This window comes from Panthera pardus, unplaced genomic scaffold (genome assembly GCF_024362965.1).
Source record: "Panthera pardus isolate Hobbes unplaced genomic scaffold, ASM2436296v1 HiC_scaffold_2, whole genome shotgun sequence".
In the NCBI taxonomy this organism is placed as follows: domain Eukaryota; kingdom Metazoa; phylum Chordata; class Mammalia; order Carnivora; family Felidae; genus Panthera; species Panthera pardus.
The window spans coordinates 83,346,433-83,368,055 of NW_026526765.1; the positions used below are offsets into that span (position 1 = coordinate 83,346,433).

At 35.3% G+C, this 21,623-nt stretch overlaps 1 long non-coding RNA gene and 1 pseudogene across 1 annotated transcript in view; both read left to right on the top strand.

The window, feature by feature from the left end:
- The window catches only part of LOC109254677 (uncharacterized), a 141,411-nt gene that overhangs the window by 23,530 nt on the left and 96,258 nt on the right, over positions 1-21,623 (top strand). The gene's annotated exons all lie outside the window — the stretch shown is intronic.
- Positions 462-3,723, top strand: LOC109254676 (ATP synthase subunit d, mitochondrial-like; annotated as a pseudogene).

Below are 21,623 nucleotides of genomic sequence, written 5' to 3' on the forward strand. Positions count from 1 at the left end.
CGGTGTTGTTATGGATCCCCTTACTAATAAAAAAAAATTACATATGGTAAGGTAGTTGTGTATTTCTTATGAAGACGACATCATCAACGTTCGTGGAAGCTTTGCATATATAACAATCACCGAATTGTGCTGCCATATTTTCCCTTATATAAAAACAGAGTAATTAGTGTTGCAGCATTCCATTGCTTTTAACTTACTTTCTTTGCTCTCTTTTATATGTAAGATTTCTTTATAACTAAAAATGGTTTTATTGCTATTCAGTTATTAAAAAAATGTTTTATTGCTATTCCACTGTCTTTAAAAATATTTTACAAAATTTTTTTGGTGAATAATATCTATCTACTATTAATTTATATGAAAATGTAGAATAGCAACGTATTATTACACATACTTTTAGAAACACAATTATGAAATTTTTATTTTAATGTTTTGTTTTCTTTGAAATTGTCTAAAGTTTTTAAATTTATGCTTTAGCCACCTTGAAGTTTAATTTTTAATACCCTAACCATTAATTATGTGCCTAGTAGTTAAAATTGCTATTAAACATCTTTTATGAGATTACAGTTTTATTTCTGATTAGGCAGTGAATTATATATATAATCAATTATTGCATCCATTTAAAAATTATGACCAAAAGATTAATCCTCCATAGATCTTTTTAACAATATAAGCCATCTGGGTATTGGAATTAAGGAATTAGAAATGGAGAGACAGAGGATCAATTTATTAATTATAGAAAAAACTTTAAGTGTTTTATAACTTCAGTAGATTTTGTAGAATGACCATAAGCTCCACTGAGGTAATAGAATACTGCCATTTTCAAGCCTGGTTTGATGGTTTTTACTTCGACATAGCTGTACATTTGGAATCTAGCAGCATCATTGTACTTCTTCATGTAGATTGAGGTAAGCAATATATGATAAAGTGGGCTTTTGGTGCTGTGACCTGGCCATAGGACTTGGGAATAGAAGAAGAGTGGGGTGGAAAGGAGGAGACAAAAAGTATGTTTTCAGGCCCCAGAAATGGACTGAATTATTTTGATCATTTGTTTATGTTGATTAAATAAAAGAGATTGCTAGATTGTTTCCATTTTGTGATGTACAACCTGATTGCTTTTCAATTAATTGCTTCCTTTGAACAATTTAACATTAGGACAATCATTGGGAGAGAGAATGGGAGTATCTGGAGATTATAGGGAAACTGAAAGAAAATATTCAAGAAGGAATTTCTGGTATTTGTCTTTCTTGGTAAATGTATAAAGGGGGTCAGGATGTCCAGTATAAAGAAAATCTGCCAAAGACTTGTGTTCCAGTTTATACTTTAATCCTTGATATTTATTCTGCTTTCCTTATCCCACAAAATGTACAAGACAATAAAATGTGCACTTTTGTAACATGGTCCAGTGTCTCAGATTATGTAATTAAATATGTTGCATTTCTCGAGATCAACATTATGTTGGTGTACCTATTCTAGTTTTTATGTTAAAAGTGACATTTTCTGTTTTGGTGATATAAACTGACTTGTTAAATAGCATTGGGTGGGGCGTACCTCGCAGGCTGAGTCAGTGGAGCATGTGACTCTTGATCTTGAGGTTGTGAGTTTGAGCCCCATATTGGGTGTAGAGATTACTTAAAAATAAAATCTTTATAAATAAACAAACAAACAAATAAATAAATAAATAAATAGTACTAGGTATTTTTGGTTAATCCTTCATGGGCCTAGATTTGATAAGGTCTTTATCTTCCTTAGGTGTATGCTAAAGGGTAGAACTACAGATTAATAGGTATGGGGTACACAATTATGGTATCTTTTTTATTACATGAATACTGATATAGTATAAGTGTATTCTGTATGATTTCAGTTGTCTGTGTTGTTGATGTGTTGGATAATCTTTAAAAGAATTGTTTTAGAATCTCCTTTCAATTGGATTTAATGATGTATGGTTTGATTCTGAGAAATCACTTATTATGCAAGAAGACTCAAGGGACATGAATATTAAAGGTGATAGATGCTGGTTGGTATCTGTAATCTAGGATTGATATCAAAGAAAAAACATTTTGTTTTAATTAAAACAAAAGGTTGAAGCCAATATATAGTATCATTTGGTGTGTTCTACTTTTGATGTTTATGTAGTACTTTACAGCCTAAAAAAACATCATTCACTTTTATTGGTGTATTACTTAGGGTTCCCCAGAGAAATAGAACTGATAAGATACATATAACATATACATATACACATATATGTTTATGATTTATTTTAAGAAAGTGGCTCACAGACTTGTACAGGCTGCAAGTCTAAAATCTGCAGGGCAGGCTGGCAGGCTGGAAACTGTGGAGATAATGCTGCAGTCTGGAGGCAAAATACCTTCTTGTCCAGGATCATCAATTTTTCTTCTTAAAGTCTTCAACTTATCAGATGAGGCCCACCCACATTATTGAGGATAATGCCTGTTCTTTAAAGTCAACTGATTATAGATACTAGCGACATCTACAGAATACTTTCAGAGCAACACATAGATTAGTGTTTTGTTAAATAATTGGGCACTATATAAATTATAACCAAGTTGACGAATAAAATTAATCATCACAGTTGGCCTTTTTAAAAAGTATTTATGTCACAAGTCACAAAAATGCCTGGGGTCAAGCTATCAAACTGTCACCACAGAACATATTAGGCAACTGCCTTGAAGTGAAAACTATTAATTCCAGAGATAATAGCCAATAGCCATTTGCTCATTAAGAGTTATTAATTGAGTGCTCTCTATGTGTTAGTATTGCAAAAGAATGGCATTCAAAACCACAAATGGACTCTACTTTCACGTATAATGATTATTGTTGATGCTTAGGAAAGAGACAAAGTGGTTGTTAACTCAAAGACAAACCCATTTAACAAAAGCCCAAGTTTACTAATTTGCCTTATGCAAATTTTTAGTACATAAACCTTATATCTCAAGATCTAAAATTGTCAATTATCTCTTTAGTTAAATAGTTTATATTTGATACTGTTTTTTTTAGAGATTTCTAAGAACACTTTTGGAAATTTTTCATATTTTAGTTCACTGGTTCTGTGGAACTGTTTTTAAAGCATTGTGTCTTGATGGGCCAATGGGGTTCAGTGAAGGATCTCAAGATGGCTGGGAAAAAACTTGCTTTAAAAGCCATATACTGAGTAGGTTTTGGGGAGATCATACCCTGACACAAAGGCCATTGTTAACTCCCTGACATCCTGGAATGAGACCCTCACCTCCAGGTGGGCTCTTCTCCCTGAGAATCTACCTGCTCTCAACGGGGCTTACTATAAGACCAGTGTGGTGAAGGCTGGGTAGGTAGATGATTTTAAGAAGTTTAATGCTCTGAAGATTCCTGTGCCAGAGGATAAATATACCATTTAGGTGGATGCTGAAGAAGAAGAAGATGTGAAAAGTTGTGCTGAGTTTTTGTCTCTCTCAAAGGCCAGGATTGAGGAATATGAAAAAGAGCTGGAGAAGATGAAGAACACAATTCCATTTGATCAGATGACCATTGAGGACCTGAATGAAGTCTTCCCAGAAAGCAGATTAGACAAGAAGAAGTATCCCTATTGGCCTCACAAGTCAATCGAAGATTTATAAACTTGAGTTGCGAAGAAAACCCTGGCCCTTATATTATAAATGCTGGACATTAAAAATAATTATATGGTAACAAAAAAATAAAGCACCATGTCTTATAATCTAGAAGCAAAAACTCTAGTCTGTATCAGTTTATATTGCTATTATGTTTATTGATTATGTGCCATAGTAATAACAAAAATTCTTTTAAAATTACTTTATGAAACTTCATGATACTTTATGAAACTTCTCTCTAACTCCATCAATCATAGATCTGTTTTAGAGATGAGGAAACCCATGTTCAGAGAGGTTAAGGAACTTGCCCGTGGTTGTACAAACAGTAAGTGATGGAACAGGATTCAGACTTAATTTAGATTCTGTTTGAATCTGCTTGTCTTTGTAGGAAACTTAGCAAGGCTACTGGATCTTTTGGGACAACCTATATATTTAGGTATCCCCTAATATAGAAGGATCCATGTTAGTTTTCATTGTAATTTAGGGCTAATAAAGGTTTCTGTCTTCCATAGAGTATGAAGCTTTTGCCAAATAATTAAAAGTATGTAACTTTTGCCCTTTTTGTTTTGGCTGCCCATAAGCTCATAATACTTTCAGTAATTTCCTTGTCTGTGGTACCTCATGTAATCATGCCCTATGGTTTGTTCGTTTAATTACTGAGCTCTTCCTTTACTTTTAAGTTAACCTGTTATATACAAATATCTTAAGTTCTAAATCACCACAGTCTTTTAAATATTCTAGATAGACAAAAACAAATGTAAGACATTTATTTATTATTATTGTGTAATCTGATTGTTTTGTTCTGTTCATTGATGTGTCCAAGTACCTAAAACATAGATAACACAGAGTAGATGCTGGTGAAGGAGTGGATTGAATTAATATATTTTCTCTTAGACATGTAGCAGATTCTAAGTAGAATTTAAATTTATTTACATTTATTGTATTTACTGACATGGTAGACTTTGCTGTCTTTACATCTTCTATTTGACATGTCTTTTCTGTTTTTCTCTCCGTTCTTGCTGTCTTTGGATCGACATGATGATTAATTTTGTCTCCTTCACTGGGCCAGAATGGTAATCAGAGACTTGGTCAAATATTTTTTCATAAAAAATTCTGGGTGTGTTCATGAGGGTGTTTCTGGATGAGATTAATATTTGACTTGGTAGATGAGTAAAGATGATTGCCCTTCCAGTATGGATGAGCCTCATCTAATCTGTTGAAGGTTTGTATAGAACTGAAACATTTAGCTTTTCTTGGGTTTCAAGCCAGCTGGCTTTCAGACAGGAACTATACTATTGGTTCACCTAGTTCTCAGGCCTTTGGGCTTGGATTGGAACTACACCATCAGCTGTCCTGGGCCTCCAGCTTGTTTACTGCAGCTCTCTTCATGAACCAATATGTATATATCCATCCTACCTATTGGTTTTAGTTCTGTTTCTCTGGATATCCCTGAAGAATACAATTGATAATTTAAAAATTTTCCATTTTCCATGTAATTTAGAAGTTATACACTCTATTTCTGTTCATTTATTGGTTACTCTAGAATGAATAATAAACATAATTTTCATAGTCTAAAGTTAATCAGTACCTTTTACCTCCTTTTGGATAATACAAAAACTTTGCAACACTTTAACCCCATTTATCCCCCAACCTGACACATTGTTATTGTGCTTTGTATATTTTTTAACCCTTGAGACTTGTTACTATTTTTTTATATGTTATATTTATGTACAAATATTCACATATTTAGCACTTTATTTGCTGTTAATTCTTCCATGTTAGATCTTCTATCTGGAATATGTTTCTGCTACTAGTAGTTTATTCTTGGGCATTTCTTCTAGAAAGTGTTGATGACAAACTCTGTTTTTATTGTTCTGACAAAGTCTTTTTATTTTATTCTTTAACCATATTTTGCTGGGTGTAAAATTCAGGATTAGCAGTAATTTTTGTCATCATATTTAAGATCTCATTCCACTGTTTTCTGGTTTTTGCTGTTGTTTTTGTTATGTCAATTATTGATCTGACCTTCACATATGTATATATGTATGTATATATGGATATATATGTGTGTGTGTGTGTGTGTGTATAGCTTTGAAGATATATTTTGTATGTTATAAATTCACCTATTTCAAGTATATAATTCAGTGATTTTTAAAAATAAATTCAGCAATTTTGTGCAGCCATCATTGATTAGTTTTAGAACATTTCTGTCACCCTAATAAGAAACCTCATGTCCATTACCTGTTAATCCCCATTCCCTCTCCCTGACCCCAAACGGCACTAATCTATTTTCTGTCTCTGTAGATTTGCCTTTTCTTGAAATTTTGTATAAATCAAGTCACACAATATGTGATCTCTTGTGTTGGCATTCTTTCACTTAGCATATTTTTGAGTTCCATGTGTGTTGAAGCATGTATTAGTATTTGTTCTTTCTATTGATGAATAGTATTCCACTATATAGATATACCACATTTTGTCTCTCTTATCATCAGTTGATGGACATTTAAGTTTTTTTCAGATTTTGACTGTGAATATGAATAATGCTGCTAAAAGAATTCATGTGTAAATCTTTGTATATGTTTTCATTTCTTTTGGGTAAATACCTAAGAGTAGAATTACCCAGTCATTTGGCAAATTTCTTTCTTTATTTCTTTTTTAAGTTTATTTGTTTTTGAGAAAGAGAGACAGAGTGTGAACAGGGGAGGGGCAGAGAGAGGGAGACACAGAATCCGAAGGCGGCTCCAGGCTCTGAGCTGTCAGCACAGAGCCTGATGCGGGGTTCGAACTCTCGAACTGTAAGATCATGACCTGAGCCGAAGTCGAATGCTTAACCAGCTGAGCCACACAGGCATCCCTTGGCAAATTTATTTCCAACTTTTTATATGAGACTGTCAAACTATTGCCTAAAGTGTTTGCATTCCCACCTGCAAAGTGTAAGGATTCTTGTTTCCCCACATTATCATCTATTATTTAAAGTAATCTCTACACCTAACATGGGGCTTGAACTCATGACCCCAAGATCAAGAGTCTCTACTGACTGAGCCCGCCAGGTGCCCCTATTATCATCTATTAAAAAAAAATATTATAACCATCCTAGTGGGTGTGAAATTGCTTCTTGTTGTAGTTTTAATTTGCATTTCCTACACTAATGGTATTGAATATCTTTTCATATGCTTATTATTCATTCATATATATTCTTTGGTGAAATGCTTTTTTTTAAAAAATTTTACTCAGTTTTTAGATTGGTTTTTTTCTTATATACAAAGAATTCTTTGACTATTTTGTATACAAGTCTCTTATAAGATATAAATTTTGCAATATTTTCTCCCACTCTGTTGCTTGTCTTTTAATTTTCTTAATGGCGTCTTTTGAAGTACAAAAGACTTGAATTTTGTGAGGTCTTTTTTATCAAAAATCTTTTTGTTATATCTAAGAAATTTTTGCCTAGCCCAGGGTCTTAAAGATAATCACATGTGTCTTCTTTTAAAAATTTGTTTTAGCTCTAACAATCAAATTTCTGATTTATTTTCTGTTAATTTTTATATGAATATTCAGTTTTCCTAGTACCATTCATTAAAAAGGCTATCCTTTCCCTTTGTGACTTTCTTTTATACCTTTGTTGAAAGTCAGTTGACTATAAATGCAAGTGTTTATTTCTGTACTCAGTTCTATTCTACTGATCTACATGTCTTTTTTTAAGTTTATTTATTTATTTTGAGAGAGAAAGAGTGTGTGTGTATACATGCACAAGTGTGGGAGGGGCAGAGAGAGAGAGGGAGAGAGAGAGAATCCCAAGCAGTCTCTACACTGTCAGTGCAGAGCCTGATTCAGGGCTTGATCTCATGACCATGAGATCATGACATGAGCTGAAATCAAGAGTTGGACGTTTAACGGACTGAACCACCCAGGTGCCTCTACATGTCTGTCCTTTGCCAGTACAACATCATGTTGATAACAACTGAAGTAGCTTTATATTAAGTTTTGAAATTGGGAAGTATAAGTTGTCCAGCTTTGCTTGTCTTTCTTTTTTTAAATTTAATTTAATTTTAGAGAGGGAGTGTGAGTAGGGGAGAGGGGCAGAGAGGGAGAGAGAGAGAATCTCAAGCAGGCTCCCCACTCAGGGTGGAGCCCAACGTGGGGCTTGATCCCACGACCCTGGGGTCACGACCTGAGCCAAAATCAAGAGTTGCATGCTCAACTGACCGAGCCACCCAGGTGCCCCAGCTTTGTTTTCCTTTGTCAGAATTGTTTTGGTATTCTGTATAAATTCTATGTAAATTTTGCAATTTTATGTAATTTGTAATTCTATATAAATCTTAGGATTATCTTTACCAATTTTTTACAGAAGGCTGCCAAAGTTCTGGTAGGAATTGTGTTGAATATATGAATCAACCTGGGGAGAATTGCCATTGTAACAATATTTAACTTTGTGCTTCATAAACCTGGCATCTGACCTTCTTTTGAAGGTAACCTTCCTTTTTTTTCTCCCACTGTGGTTGTTTTTAAGGTCCTGTTCTTTTCTTTTAGACTTAAATAGTTTTTTTGTGATGTCTTTAAGTGTGGATTTACTTTTATTTATATTGCCTGGGAACTTTTGGTTTCTTGATTATGTGGATTGGTGTCTTTGATCAGTTCTGGAAAATTTTTGATTTCTTCAAGTACTGTTTTCATAAATCTAAAATACCATCAATTGAAAGATGTACCATTTATTTATGCACCACTAAAAGAGACAAAAATGTTACTAATGCATTAATAGTATTATGTGATGCATGAATGGTCATACTGACCCTCGTTGCTTAGAAATTTGTCATTTTCCCAAAGGATTTGGCAAACATTTCTTCATTTGCATTACTTTATGCATGATCTTTTACCTGTATCTCTGTAAGAAAGCATAGCACAATTTCATATTCTTGTATTTTTCTTTCTTAGGTCCTATAAGTAATTAGTTGCTGCTTTTTCAATATGTTCAGGTCAGTTCAGACTGCTATAACAAATCCCGTAAACTGGTTGGGTGACTTAAATGACAAACATTTATTCCTCACAGTTCTGAAGTCTGGGAAGTGCAAGATCAAGGTACTGACAGATTCAGTGTCTGGTGAGGCTCTTGTTCCTGATTTGCAGATGGCTACCTACTTGCTGTATCCTCACATGGTGGGGAGAGAGATCATCTCTCTCATGTCTTGTAAGGGCACTAATCCCATTCATGAGTTTCACTCCCAAGACCTAATTACCTCCCAAAGGTACCTCTACCTCTAAATACCATTAAATTGGGATTAGGATTTAAACGCATGAATTTTGAGGGGACACAATTATTTAGCTCATAGTACAAGAATATAATGACTAATCATTTCTGGCCGTTGTTTCAGTTATGAATATTTGTTTCACTAATGTCAGGCTTTGTGTTTGTGTATACACTTTAGCTTCTAAACAACTTTTCTGAAGTATATCACAGTAACTTCTTAATGGCAGATCATAGTTTTGTTTGTTTTTGCTTTTTGGGTTTTTTTGGTGCCAAAACCAGGAAAAAGCATAGTTTAAAAAAATTTATTCTTATATAGTGTACAACATGATAATTTAATGTACCTATACATTGTGAAATGATTACCACAGTAAAGTTAATTAACATATCTATCACTCCACATAGTTACCTTTGTGTGTGTGTGTGTGTGTGTGTGTGTGTGTGTGTGTGTGGTTGAGAACACCTAAGGTCTACTCTCTTAACAAATCTCATGCATACAATGCAGTATAATTAACTATTATGCTGTATAATTAGATCTTCAGAATTTATAACCGAAAGTTCATACCCTATAATTAACATCTTCCCATTCCCGCCCGCCCCCCAACCCTGACAACCACTGTTCTACTTTCTAGCCTCTGAGTTTGACTTTTTTAGATTCTGCATAAAAATGAGATCATATAGTATTTGTCTTTCTCTGCCTGACTTAATTCACTTAGCACAATGTCCTCCAAGTTTATCCACATTATTGCAAATGGCAGGGTTTCCTTCCTTTTTTTCTTTTTTTAAATGTTTATGTACTCATTTTTGAGAGAGGGGGAGAGAACACGAACAGAAGAGGGGTAGAGAGAAAGGAGACAGAGAATCCCAAGCAGGTCCTGTGCTGTCGGCACAGAACCCCCCTCAGGGCTCTTGAACTCACGAACCATGAGACTATGAGCTGAAATCAAGAGTTGGATGCTCAACTGACTGAGCCACCCCAGTGCTCCTCCTTCCTTTTTTGTTGGCTAAATAATATTCCTTTTTAAAAACCCATGATGGACACTTAGGTTGTTGCCATATCTTAGCTATTGTGAATAATGCTGTAGTGAACATGGGGATGCAGATAGCTCTTTGAGATGATTTTATTTTCTTTGAATATGTACACAGATGTAGGATTGCTGGATCATAAGGTAGTTCTGTTTTCTTTCTTCCTTCCTCCCTTTCTTTCTATCTTTCCTTCCTTCCTTCCTTTTTTTTTTTTTTTTTTTTTTTTTGGATAAACTCTACCCCCAATATCCAGAGTCACATGCTTTACTGACTGAGCCAGCCAGACATCCCACAGTTTGTAGTTCCAATTTTGATTCTTGAGAAACCTGCATACTTTTTCCATACCTGTATCAATTTATATTTCAACGTATATTCCCTTTTCTCATCTTTTTGATAATAGCCATCCTAACAGGTATGAGATGATATCTCCTTATGGTTTTGATTTGCTTTTCCCAATTAGTGATGTTGAGTATTTTTATATAACTGTTGGCCATTTGTAAGTCTTCTTTGAAAAAATGTCTATTCAGATCCTTTACCCATTTTTAAACCAAGTTATTTGTTTTTATGCTGTTGAGTTGTATTATTTATATTTTCTGGGTGTTAATATTTTGTCAGAGAGGTGATTTGCAAATAATTAAATTATAAATACAGTCATTTTAATTTCTAGAAATTCCATTTGATTCTTTTCCTAATTTGCTTTTCCACTTCTTGTAGTTTCTTACACCTGCAGATATTTTTAAGCATGCCATTCATTTTTTAATGTAGTAAATTGTCTCTGATAATTCTAATATTTAAAGTCTTTTTTTTTAAAATTTTTTTTTTAACGTTTATTTATTTTTGAGACAGAGAGAGACAGAGCATGAACGGGGGAGGGACAGAGAGAGAGGGAGACACAGAATCTGAAACAGGCTCCAGGCTCTGAGCAGTCAGCACAGAGCCCGACGCGGGGCTCGAACTCACATACCGCGAGATCGTGACCTGAGCCGAAGTCGGACGCTTAACCGACTGAGCCACCCAGGCGCCCCTCTAATATTTAAAGTCTTAATGGGTCTCTTGCAGTTGTTTTTTATTTGTGTAGGCTTTTGTCTTCTTGTGTTTTGTGTCCTTGTATTATCTTTCTCATTGCCCTTGAAATATTATTTGGAGAATCCTGGAGGCTTAGAATAAAGCTACTTTTCTATAGAGAGGATTTGCATTTACTTTTGCCAAAGAACCTAGGACCATTTTAACCAAAAATCACAGCTTGAGTTTTCCTATCATTTAAGGTAATGAGAACCTGGTGAGCAAATCCCCATAAAGGCTAACCTTTGGCCAAAGATTTTTAGTAATGGTAGGCTGGGAGTTTTATGGTTTCAGGCCTTACATTTAAGTCTTTAATCCATTTCATCTTCATTTTTGTTAGTGATGTAAGGTAGCAGTCTAGTTTCATTTTTTTTGCATGTGGCTATCCGGTTTTCCCGGCACTGTTTACTGAAGTGCCTATTCTTTCCCCTTTGTATATTCTTGGCTTCTTTGTTGCAGAGTAATTGACCATATATACGTGTGGGTTTATTTCTGGGTTCTTATTCTGTTCTGTGCATCTATATGTCTGTTTTAATGCTTTTACCACACTGTTTTGGTTACCATAACTTTGTAATATAGTTTGGAATCAGGTTGCAAATGCCTGCAGCTTTGTTCTTTCTCAAGATTGCTTTAATTATTTGAGGTCTTTTGTAGTTTCATATAAATTCTAGCATTGTTCATTGATTGATTGCCATTGGGATTCAAGGTCTTTCATGGTTTCATACAAATTTTAGGATTGTTTGTTGATTGATTGTTTACTGTTCGGATTTTGATAGGGGTTGCATTGAATCTGTAGATTGTTTTGGGATAATATGAACATTTTAACAGTATTAACTCTTCCAGGGCATGAGCTTGAATATCTTTCCATTTATTTGTGTCTTCTTTAATTTCTCTCATCTGTGTCTTAAAGTTTTCAGTGTATAGGTCTTTCACCTCCTTGGTTAAATTTATTTCTAGGTATTTTATTCTTTTTACTGTAATTTTAAAGTGATTGTTTTCTTAATTTCTTTTTCTGATTGTTGTTAAGTGTATGCAACAGATTTTTGTATGTTGATTTTGACCCTGTAACTTTACTGAACTTGCTGATTAGTTCTAACAGATTTTGGCGGAGTACTTAGGGTTTTCATATAATATCATGTTGTCTATGAATAGGGAAAGTTTTACTTCTTCCCTTTCAATTTGGATGCTTTTTATTTGTTGTTCTTGCCTTATTACTGTGGCTAGGGTTGCAAATACTATCTTGAATAAAAGTGGGGAGAGTGTATATCCTTCTCTTGTTCTTGATCTTGAAGGAAAAGTTTATGATGTGTGCTTTAAGTATGGCCTTTATTATGTTGAGGTACATTTACTCTATAGTCACTTTTTTTAAAGTTTATTTAAGTTTTTTTTAAGTTATTTTTTTTAAGTTATTTTGAGAGAGTGTGCATGCAAGTAGGGGAGGAGCAGAGAGAGAGGAAGAGAGAGAATCTTAAGCAGGCTACATGCTGTCAGTGCAGAGCCCAGCATGGGGCTTGATCCCAGGGACCACGAGATCATGACCTCAGCTGAAGTCAAGAGTTGAATGCTCAAAAGACTGAGCCACCCAGATGCCCCTCTATACTCACTTTGTTGAGAGTTTTTTAAAATCATAAATGGGTGTTAACTTTTATCAAATGTTTTTCTGCATCTGTTGAGATGATAGGGTGATTTTCATCCTTTAATTTGTTAATGTGTATCATGCTGATTTATTTGCAGATGTTGAACTATCTTTGCATCCTTGGAGTAAATCCCACTCGATCACAATGTTTTATTCTTTTGATGTGTTTTTGAATTTGGTTTGTTAATATTTCATTGCATCTGTGTCCATCAGAATTATTAACCTACAGTTTTTTTGTGGTGGTTTTGTTATCAGAGTATTGCTGGCTTTGTGTGAAATGAGTTTGGAAATGTTCTCTCCTCTTTAATTCTTTGGAAGAGTTTGAAAAGGCTAGGTATTAAATATTCTTTAAATGTTTCCTAGAATTCAGTGGTGAAGCTGCCTGGTTCTGGACTTTTGTTTGTTAGGAAGCTTTGATTATTGATTCAATCTCATTTGTAGTGATTGGTTTGTTCACATTTTCTGATTATAAATCATTCAATCTTGGAAGATTGTGTTTTTAGAAATATATATATTCTCAGTTGTCCAGTTTGTTGGCATATAACCATTCATAGTATCTCTTATGATCTTTTGTAATTCTGTGATATCATTGTAACTTCTCTTTCATTTATGATTTTGAGTAATCTGTTTTTTTTTTCTGGCTTAGTCTCCTAAAGGTGAGTCATTTTGTTTGTCATTTCAAAGAAACATCTTTTAATTTCACTGATCTTTTCTATTGTCTTTTTGGTTTCTATTTCATTTATTTCATCTCTGATGCTTGTTATTTCCTTTCTTCTAACTTTGGTCTTCATTTCTTCTTTTTTTAGTTTCTTTAGGTAAAAGATTGTTTATTTGAGATTTTTCTTGTTTCTTGAAGTAGGTTTGTATTGCTATGAACTTCCCTCTTAGAACTGCTTTTGCTGCTTTTCAAAGATTTTTGTTGACTTGTATTGGCTTTTTTATTTGTCTCAAGGTATTTAAAAAAATGTTTTAAATGTTTATTTATTTTGAGAGAGTGACAGAGTATGAGCAGGGGAGGGGCAGAGAAAGAGGGAGACACAGAATTCGAAGCAGGCTCCAGGCTCTGAGCTGTCAGTATAGAACGCAATGCGGGTCTTAAACTCAGGAACCATGAGTTTAATGACCTGAGCCAAAGTCAGACGGTCAACTGACTGAGCCACCCAGGCGCCCCTGAAAGAATAAAATCTTGAAACTTATGACAACATGGATGGAGCCAGATGTTATTATAATAAGTCAGATGCTTAACTGCCTGAGCCACCCAGGTGCCTCTGTCTCAAGGTATTTTTAAATACCCTCTTTGATTTCTTTGTTGACCCATGGGTTGTTTAATAGCATGTTGTTTACTGTTCATGTGTTTTTGTTTTTTCCAGTTTTCTTCTTGTAATTAGTTTCTAGTTTCATACTATTTTGTTCAGAGGAGATGCATATTATGATTTCAGTCTTCTTAAATGTATTGAGTCTTATTTTTTGGCCTAGCATATGATCTATCCTACAGAATAATTTATGTGCACTTGAAGAGAATGTGTATTCTGTTTTTTGGTGGAATATTCTCTATATATTAAGTCCATTTGGTCTAATGTGCTGATTCCTTATTAATTTTCTCTCTGGATGAGCAATCAATTGTTGTAAGTGGAGTATTAAAGTCCCCTACAACCATTGTATTGCTGTCGATATGTCCCTTTAGGTCTGTTCACTTTTGCTTCATATATTTAGGTGCTCTTATTTTAGGTGCATCGGTATTTACAAATGTTATATCCTCTTGTTGGATTGACCCTTTTGTCATTGTGTAATATCTTTTTCTTTTTTTTTATAGTCTTTGTTTTAAAGTCTATTTTGTCTGATATAGCTACTCCAGCTTGTTTTTTTCATTTCTGTTTGTTTGGAACTTCTTTTTCCATCCTTCACTTTCAGTCTGTGTGTGCCCTTACATTTGTAGGCAGCGTATAGATTGGTCTTGTTTTTTAATCCAGTCTGCCACTCTGTGTCTTTTGATTTAAGAATTTAGTCCATTTATATTTAAAATAATTATTTATAGGTATGTGTTTACTGCCATTTCATTAATTATTTTTTGGTTGTTTTTAGTTCCTTTATATTCCTTTCTTATTCTCTTGCTGTCTTAGCTTGTGGTTTGATGACTTTCTTTAGTGTTTTGCTTAGACTCCTTTCGTATCATCTTTTGTGTATATATGATAGGTTTTGATTTTTGGTTATCATGAGGCTCACATGTAACAGCCTATATATTTATATAAATCCATTTTAAACTGATAGCAGCTTCAGTTTAAATGCATTTTAAAGTCTGCATTTACCTCCTCCCACATTTTATGTTTTTGATGTCACATTTTACATCTTTTTGTTTTGTATATCCCTTAACTGATAATTGTAGTCACACTTATTTTTACTACTTTTGTCTTTTAACCTTCATACTAGCTTTATCAGTGATTAATCTACTACCTTTATTATATATTTATACTAGTGAGGTTTATACTTTCATCTTCTTAATACTAGTTCCCTTTCTTTCCAGCTTTAAGAAGGATTTCTTGTAAGATTGGTTTAGTTGTGATAAACAATTTTTAGCTTTTTTTTTTTTTTGTCTGGAATACTCATCTCTTTTTGTATTCTGAATGAAAACCTTGCTGGTTAAAGTATTCTTGGTTGCACTTTTTTTCCTTTTAGCATTTTGAATACATCATGCCATTCCTTTCTGGCCTTCATAGTTTCTCTCAATAATTTGCTGATAGTCTTATGAGGATTTCCTTATATGTGACAAGTTGTTTTCTCATGCTGCTTTCAAGATTCTCTCTTTCTCTTTAATTGTTGACAATTTAATTATGATATGTCTTGGTGTGGATTTTTTTGGGTTCCTCTCATTTGGAACTTTCTGGGCTCCCTAGATCTCAATATTGGTTTCTTTTTCAGGTTAGGGAAATTTTCAGCCATTATTTCCTCAAATAAGTTTTCTGCCCTTGTCTCTCTCTCCCCTCCTGGGACTCCTGTAATGTGAATGTTGTTTCTTGGGATGTTTTCCTATTGGTCTCTTAAAGTACATTCACTTTTCAAAATTCTTTTTTCTTTCTGTTGCTTTATGTGGGTGAGTTCTACTGCCTTGTCTATGAGCTCAGTGTTCATTTCTTCTGCTCTGATTTAGTCTGCTATTGAACCTTCTAGTGTATTCTTCAGTTCAGTTGTTATATTCTTCATCTCTATGACTTCTTTTTGGTATTTTCATATATTTTGTATTGAAGTTCTGTGTTCATTCATTCTTCTCCCCAGCTAGTTGAGCATCTTTGTGACTATTAACTTTGAATTCTTTATCAAGTATATTACTTATTTATCTCCGTTTCATTGAGGTTTCTTTCTTTTCTGTTTCTTTTTTTTAATGAGGTTTTATCTTGGTCTTTCATTTGGTAGATATTCCTTTGTTTCCTCTGGGAAATACTCTGGTTTTGTTTCTGTGTATTATGCAGAATAGTACTTCTCTCAGTCTGGAAGGTAAACCTGGTTGTCTTTCAAACCTTTGTGATTGTCTAAGCAGCCTGATTTATACTTGATAGGTCAAGGTGTGCCAAGACCTGTCAATGTTCCAAAGGGAGAGATCTCAGTCAGCACCTATTTTCCGGCTGATTGAAAACGAGACCCTCAGGCAGCAGCTTTTAAGTATTCAGATATATACAGCCTTGTGGAACTTAAACCTTGCTGGCTTCCAGACAAGGTGATCTGGAGGTGACCCCTGGGTGACAGGTGGAAATAGCAGGGCTTCAGATGAATATGTAAGTCCTTTTTGGGAGGTTACTGCAGAACTATATTGAGGCTGAGGGAGAGTATGAAGATGGCATTCCCCTGCATACATTGATTGCTTAAGTGGTTCTGTAGCCTCTGAGTATGTGGCAAACCTGAAATTGGCCCCTCAGGCTGAAGCTCCAGGGAAAGTAAATAGGTCTTTTCACAGGAGGACTGGGGTGTGTTTCATTTTGTGTCTGTGCAGTACCCTTGGGGTGGCAGCCTGCCAAGAACTGTCTCTGATTCTTTCAGTCCCATGGAGCCTAGAAATGTAACCCACCCCCTTTCCCCGCAGAAGCCAGATCACCCACCAGAGCCAGGTGATCACAGAGTGTCTCCTGTGTGTACTGCTTATGCCTGCTGGCTTTAGTGAGGCATCAGGAGAATGCAGGGCCAGCATGCACCCGCTGGCTTTTGCAGAGCAGCAAGAAAGCACTGGGCTGGGATTTGCTCCCTGGCATTAGCAAGTTAGAAGAACACAAAAATGGTGACTTGTAGCACCTTTGTCCCTGGAGATAGTCTCAGCAGGCGTCTGCCCCTCTGGCAACACTTTAAGATTAGCAAATGAATCTCCTTTACATAGAATCTAGACACTTTTCAAACTGCTGCTTTTGTACTGGTCTCTACAGGGAGTAAGTCTGTCCATAAGCCCTCTTATTTTATTTATTTATTTATTTATTTATTTATTTATTTATTTATTTAACGTTTATTTATTTTTGAGACAGAGAGACAGAGCATGAACAGGGGAGGGGCAGAGAGAGAGGGAGACACAGAATCTGAAACAGGCTCCAGGTTCTGAGCTGTCAGCACAGAGCCCGACGTGGGGCTTGAACTCACGGAGCGTGAGATCATGACCTGAGCCGAAGTTGGATGCTTAACCGACTGAGCCACCCAGGCGCCCCTCCATAAGCCCTTTTAGAGCAGAATCTCAGTTCCTTACAGCTCTTTGGGTCTCCTAGATGTGAACCCTATTGGTTTTCAAAGCCACACATTTTGGGGGTTTGTCTCTTTTTTGTAGGTCTCAAGGATTGGGGTGCCTTACATGAAGAATGACGAACCCCTTACTTCTCGGGGAGAAGCTTGGGATTTTTGAGATCTGACCCAATTGTGGGCTACCAACTTGGTGGTGGGGTTTTTGGTGAGACTCTTTCTACCTTTCTTAACCATCTCGATGTGGCCCTTTTACCATTTGTTGTGAAGGAGCTGTACAGCTACTTTTTGGATCTTTTTCAGAGGGAATCGTTCCAAATGTATCTGTAAATTTGGTCTGTGGAGGAGGTGAGTTCAGGATCTTCTGTGCTGCCATCTTGGATTGCCTCTGGAGATAATTAATTTAATCAAGTAATTTCTTCAGGCAAATGCTTAATATAAGGCAAAGCCTGACTAAGACAGACTGGTTTTGAAAACACATAAATAACTAAAAGATTGTGTGATTTTCGTTGTGTGCTTACAAATTTTGCAGTGTAATAGTTGAGAATAGCTTGTAATATTCCAGTTAAAAATTTCTGCTTTTCCTCTTTTCCATGTAGGCCTCATTTATACTACTTCTAGTTTACGTATGATTGCTTTCACATTTTGTATGTTAATACTTGGAAGTATACAACATGAAAGTGAACTGAATAATTAATGATTGCTACACAGTCCAGCCCTGATTTCAGCTGGTCACAATGTTGCAGTTTGGCTTAATTATAAGAGGAGTCTGAGGCCTAGCGTTTCTGTGACAACTCAAGGTCAGTTGACCTGGATATGTCCTGCCAAACTGTTCCTGTGGAATAAATAGGCTGTGTTTGTAAACAGGATGGCTAAGCATTCTCTCACAAGATTTTAAGTTCACAAAGTATGAGGCAACTAGGTAGAAGGTCAAATGTGAAAGGTAATAAGCCATTTTGGACCTATTCTTTTCGGAAACCTTTGGCTGCCTTAGACTGAGGTCTTGGATATAGTTCACACAAGGCCTTTTGCCAAAAGACTACTGAGAGTTGGCTCAGGCAGGATTCTATTACAAAATCCTCTTCTCTTTTTCTCACTCTTCTGTGTGTGTCCTGCTGTCTGAAGTTTATGAAAATGCAAGGAATTTTATAGAAGCTAAGTACATAAATGAGACAACCAAATAAATTCATATTTTATATAAAATAAATTTAGAATTTTCTTTTTAGGGACAGAGGTCCACACATTGAATGTGTTATGACAAATACTTGCAAAATTAATTACAAATTATATTTTAGAAAAAGAGTTAAGTTTATCAAACTAACAAAGAAGATTGAAAATACTTGCAGAAAACTTTGGGGCTATTATAGCCTTTTTAAAAAGGTACTATATATCTGTTTCACCTAAGCCACCAGAGGCAGTCTTTAAATACTAGTGAGATATTTTAATTAATGAGATCTTTTTCCGTTATATGTTACACCGTTGAGTGTTAAGATTTGCTCTGTATTATGAAGAAAAAAGATATAATTAGTTGTCCTCAAAATTTTTTTTGTCTTGATTTAGGTTTATTACTGTTTTTATTCTTCCTCAGAGGAGGAATGCATTCCAGGAATACAAAAACCAAAGTGAATGTTACATTTACTTTCTCTGGCAATAAAGCTTGGCTTCAAGAACCTTCTTCAATTTTTTTGGCTATCATACTTGTCTTCATTACTAGTTTGTTTTCTCATACTTATACACTACTTCAGGATTACAAGTTCTGACTTGGTCAGTTCTAGTATATTTTCATTTTTGGGTCTGTTGATAAAGTTAATGAAGATGTAGTCAGTGGATATTCTTTTTTAAAATTTAATTTATTTATTTTAAGTAATTTCTACACCCAACATGGGGCTTGAACTCATGACCTGGAGATCGAGAGTAGCATGCTCTTCCGCCTGAGCCATCCAGGCACCCTGGCACTGGATATTCTTAATGTATAAAAAAAAGTGGGGCAAGGGACAATGAAAAGACGGCAAAACAATGATCTCAAACACAAAGTATAAGCCACAGACCATTTTAACTGTCAATAAACATGTGCAATAGTAGCAGTTACAAAGAAATCACCCCAATAAATGGAAATACAAAAACATTTTATTAGGAAATTTAGAGTAACTCCTAGTGGAAACCAAAGCATGCAGTTTGGATCATGAACAGTGATACCCTGGCTTTCATTATCTTGTACTAATGAGGATAGGCATGGGAAGGATGGGACTTTCCACTGTGTTTCATAAAGTCTGATTTCTTTTCTCCTTGTAGAAAAATAGAACAAAACCATTTATCTTTTAAACAATTTTCTGAGAATATCATAATTCACAGGTGGACTTGTCTTTATCTACTTTCTCCAGAAAGCTCTAAAAAAAATTCTGTGAAGTTTGGAATGCATTTGCCATTATTTTATTTTCCTTAAATTTCTTGGTTTTAGGAACACTGCTGAAACATAAAGTATTATATGTGTTGATAAATAGATTTCTCCTCTCTGTTCTTTTTTTATTAAACAGAAGGGCAAGTTCATCTTCCTTTATTTTAATGTCTTTCAATCAGACTGTATTGGACAAATTTGAAAATGGCAACTTTTAAAAGAATGTATTTAAAACTTTGGGCAGATTTTTACTTCTTTTTCCCATAAAAAGTTTTCAGAGAAAACTTGAAAAATGTTTACTTCTTTAAAAAAAAAAAATTAAACTTAAGAAAAGTAACCCTGGACAAGTCACTGAGCCTTTTTGAATCTTTTTTTTTAATAAATAAAATGAAGGCTAGAAAATCTTTAAGGTTTCCCCCAGTTCCAAACTAAAGTTGCAACAGACCAATACTGTTTTTAGGACTCAAGAACTCTGACTTTCTGATGAGGCCAGCAAGTAGGACCTTACAGGGCCTAAAGGAGAGGAGTCAGCTGATCCCTGGTAGAACCAGAGATTGATATTCCTGGTATAACATCTCTACTAAGAGCCGGGTATGAAAGGACCATTTAAATTTCTCCAAATCAGGCAGGTCCTCTGATCTGAATTAAAAGTATAGATATTAGGGGTGCCAGGGTGGCTTAGTCGGTTAAGCATCTGAATCTTGGTCTTGGCTCAGGTCATGATCTCATGGTCTGTGGGATTGAGCCCCACGTTGGGCTCTGTGCTGGCAGCGTGCAGCCTGCTTGGGATTCTTTCTCCCTCTCTCTCTGCCCCTTCCCTGCTCAAGCTCTCTCTTTCTCTCAAAATAAATAAATATTTTAAAAAGTTTAGACATTACTTCATTTTCATACCTTGGCTCTTATGAATACTGTTGCAAAGAACATGGGAGTGTAGATATCTCTTCAAAATCCTGTTTTAATTTCCTGTGGATGTATACCCAGAAGTGTGATTGCTAGATCATATGGTAGTTCTATTTTTAATCTTTTGAGGAACCTCCATACTGTTCTTCATAGTGGCTGTACCAATTTACATTCCCACCAACAGTGCACAGGGGTTTCCTTTATTCCACATCCTTGCCAATGCTTGTTATCTCTTTTCTTTTTGATGACAGCCTCTCTAACAGGTGTGAAGTGATATCCCATTGTGGTTTTGATTTCTATTTTCCTGATGACTAGAGATGTTGAATACCTTTCAGGTACCTGCTGGACATTTGTCTGTCTCTGGAAAAATGCCTGTTCAGTTCTCTGCCATTTTTTTTTCTTCCAAGATTTTATTTAAATTCAAGTTAGTTAACATATAGTTTGTATCCATTAGTAGAATTTAGTGATATAACACCCAGTGCTCATCCCAACACATGTCCTCCTTAATGCCCATCACCCATTTATCACATAACCTCACCCATCTTCCCTCCAGCAACCCTCAGTTTATGAGACAGAGACAATCTTTTTTTATTTACTTTTTAAATTTTTTTTATGTTTGTTTATTTCTGAGACAGAGAGAGACAGAGCATGAGTGGGGGAGGGGCAGAGAGAGAGGGAGACGCAGAATCAGAAGCATGCTCCAGGCTCTGAGCTGTCAGCACAGAGCCCGATGAGGGGCTTGAATTCACAAGCTGTGAGATCATGACCTGAGCCGAAGTCGGACACTCAACCGACTGAGACACCCAGGCTGAGATAGAGACAATCTTAAGCAGACTCATGGTCAGCACAACTCAATCTCACAACCATGAGACCAAGACCTAAGTCGAAATCAAGAGTTGGATGCTTAGCTGACCTAGCCATCTGGGAGTTCCATTCTTTCTCAAGATTGTTATGGCTATTCAGGGTCTTTTGTGATTCTATACAAATTTTAGGATTCTTCATTGTATCTATGAAAGATGACCTTGGGATTTTGAAAGTGATTGCATTGAATCTGTA